Source organism: Pyrus communis, chromosome 12 (genome assembly GCF_963583255.1).
Source record: "Pyrus communis chromosome 12, drPyrComm1.1, whole genome shotgun sequence".
NCBI lineage: Eukaryota > Viridiplantae > Streptophyta > Magnoliopsida > Rosales > Rosaceae > Pyrus > Pyrus communis.
The window spans coordinates 22,263,969-22,267,099 of NC_084814.1; the positions used below are offsets into that span (position 1 = coordinate 22,263,969).

At 31.8% G+C, this 3,131-nt stretch overlaps 1 long non-coding RNA gene across 2 annotated transcripts; it reads right to left on the reverse strand.

Annotated features, from left to right (window-relative positions):
- Window positions 1-561: 561 nt before the first annotated feature.
- On the reverse strand, window positions 562-3,103 carry LOC137711641 (uncharacterized). 2 transcript variants are annotated; one of them, XR_011065081.1, is made up of 6 exons: window positions 3,005-3,103; window positions 2,298-2,374; window positions 1,956-2,032; window positions 1,700-1,764; window positions 856-1,450; window positions 562-745 (listed from the first exon to the last, which is right to left on the reverse strand). It is a non-coding gene; the product is annotated as an uncharacterized lncRNA (long non-coding RNA). The 2 variants fall into 2 exon arrangements; XR_011065080.1 differs by lacking the exon at window positions 1,956-2,032 and adding an exon at window positions 2,070-2,157.
- Window positions 3,104-3,131: the final 28 nt, after the last annotated feature.

The window sequence follows — 3,131 nt, forward strand, 5'->3', positions numbered from 1 at the left end:
CAATTTAATGATTAACTTGATAATTTGACATATTGTTAATATTTTACTTCCACCCGATATGCCATATTTTATTATTTTTTTTATTATTTTTTTTAAAACAAAAATAATAAAGTTGGGTTGTTGTTGGTTAATAATAAAATAATACTTAAATACGTTAGCATTTAAGGTAAGATAAGTGGAATGCCTTTGGAAATAGCAAAAATCATATTTGAAGGTACTATCAAATTTAACATCATTCTATCCAAGTCAGATTAGCTTTCTTTTCCATGTCAGCTTTGACATCTCGGTTGGAGTAAATGGTATATCATTTGTTACTGTTAGATGTTAGATTAAGGAGTCGACGTGGTTTGAACCCACGTCGTGGTGCAAAGGCAGCACTCTTCTTCACCACTGTAGTAACTATCGTGCAAGGACAACAAAATTATGCATAACTAAATATTTAGTTATTTGAGCCGTCTGTTCTATGGTTGAGTGGCACTCACCTTCTCTTAGATAAGACTATATAGTAATACCCGTACGTTACTGCAGAATTAGAAATCGGCTGCAATATATGAATTTGAGCTAATAAGCTAATAATATATGTTGGGATAAAATTGATTAGTCTTAAGTAAAAATATCTTAGGATAGGAAAGAATTTTCTTTGCTGCAAAAAAAAAATTATTTTGTTATGTTACAAAGGTAATTCGCTCCAACTTCCTTCGTATCATTGCCCATCTCTGAGACAACTCTTTGACATTCCAAAGAACTAAAAACGAATGCAAAATTACCTAATCAAAATTAGAAGCAAACCGATTGAAACAATGAAAACATTTGCAGACATGTCGTATAAGTATTAACTGCGAAAGGGGAACAAACCTTTTGCACGGTGGTCTTGAAGCAAGTATGCATTGACAAAATCATCCATGTGATCCTTCAAATCCTCCAAGAAAGTGGCTTGCTCGTTCTTTCGGCATGAAGCGTGCACGGAAAAATGCATACAGAAAGGAGGCAACAACATAGTGCAGGTTAATTATTTGGGTTGAAAATAAAAAACAAAGTGGCTGAAAAACTCAAAAACATCGTAAACTAGACATCAACTACTTAGAATTTTAAACGGAAAATTGTAATATGATGTTCATGCATTTGTATAACTCTGACATATCCAATAAAACACACCAAAACAAAGAATGCAATTTCACACAACACAACAGAACACATTTTTCAAACAAAAATCAAATATCCAAAATTCAAATAATTTGTAAAACATGAAAAATTACAGGAATGAATGAAGGAGAAGGAGAAGCAATAAAACTTAACAGTCTGGGGGAAGCTGAGACAAAGGCAGGGCAATGGAAGTGTCTCTGAAAGTCTATAAATAAAATTTATCTTCTAGGTGGGGATTAAGTTTCAGTTTAGCTACAGTCTCTGATGCAGTTTCCGTGTTCCTTCCTTGGATTTCTAAACTCTTCATCTTTCTCCAATGACCCAAAATTCCGAAATTTCCAACAGAAAAAAAAAGGGTAAATTTATTAGGGATTTTGAGGTAATTGCCAAGATATTTAAAATCCAAGCATGAAAACTTTACAGAGATAAATTTATAAATTAACTAATTAGGCTTTGAATAAATGAAGCTAATTCCTTTATAGTAAAAAATTGTTGGTTAGAATACTACAATTTGATTAAATATATAATAAAAGAAAAATAGGAAAATGATGCTTACCAATATGGACATATGGATTGCTTTGAAAGGATGTAAATGCAAGGTTATTATCCCAATGGTTTTGTCTGCAATAAGAAGAGTAACTAACTTAAAAAGAAGCATCATTGCTACTTGCTAGTCTTCCTACACGATCTAAGAATATAATTAAATGATATGGGATCACATTGACCATAAACTATTACATGCAACTCAAAAAATAAAATGAAGATAGAGAAATTCATCGAAAAACTCGAAAACGCTTGCCTGAAATACTCACTGAAAAGCATTTAGATATCTTTTAATAATTGCACAGTTAAAGCATCATAGATACGATATTCCTCTAGCCACCAGAACCTGGAACACATAACTAACGAGTGTTATAGAAACTTACCACAAAATTGTCAAAATAGAATATACGACCATAAGCTTCATCCAGTTTCATGGCATATCGTATTAGTTTATGAAATTCTCTTTGCAGTCTGTTCATTCAAAAAATCCAACTCAGAGTAAAAATCAACAACAATAACTCATAACAGCATAAAGTATAACCATTAAATTAAACTCAACATAACACAGAAACAATTTCACTACCATACATAGAACTCCATAAATTCCTTACCACATAAACCTTGAGAGGTCCAATAGGTCTAGAAGTCTCGAAACCTTTTCCATATTTTGCTCCAGCCAGAAAACATCCTAAAATAGAGGGGAAAAAAAACATAAATTCATCAAAATTCCCTACCCATAACTAAGCTAAAAATGGAAAATATTCAAACCTCATAAGCTCTGGTTTCCTAAACGCCACATGGATCCACATTAGAAAACATTGGAGTAGCGGTATAAAAGTGAAAGATTTAAGACATTTTAGTACAATGCAAGTGGTAGACATGTCAAAATTAAGTTTTATTTGATAATTATCAAGGAATATCATCTATAAATGACAAAAACAAATTATAGTTGTAGCAATGATTTCACCTTTGTTTATTTTTCTTTTAGAATAGGTCCTACATGTGTCTTAATCTCTTATAAACAGTTATTTGATTGAGTCTAAAAGCTTCAGTCAAACATTTCAACAATAAAAAAATCTTCAATCCATTCAAATTATGTATTAAATTTATTATCGAATATAGGAAACAATGATTAAAAGAAATCATATTCATACATGGATACACCAATACACAGAGACATTACATAGACCATTTGATACAAAAAATCAAGATGCTCAGAGACTCAACACACACACTATTCATAGATCCATGACTAAGAATTTCTCAGATCCCGGTTGAAATTAATTAAATAAAAAAATTTCATGGAGGCAATTTATACCTCTGATATTCTGAGTTCCGTGTCCCTTGATTCCTTCGCCAGCTTGGTTCATCTTCTAATCCATTTATTGGTCTTCATAGACTTCTCCAAGTACAACCTGCAGACAGAAACAATACCCATTATGCGA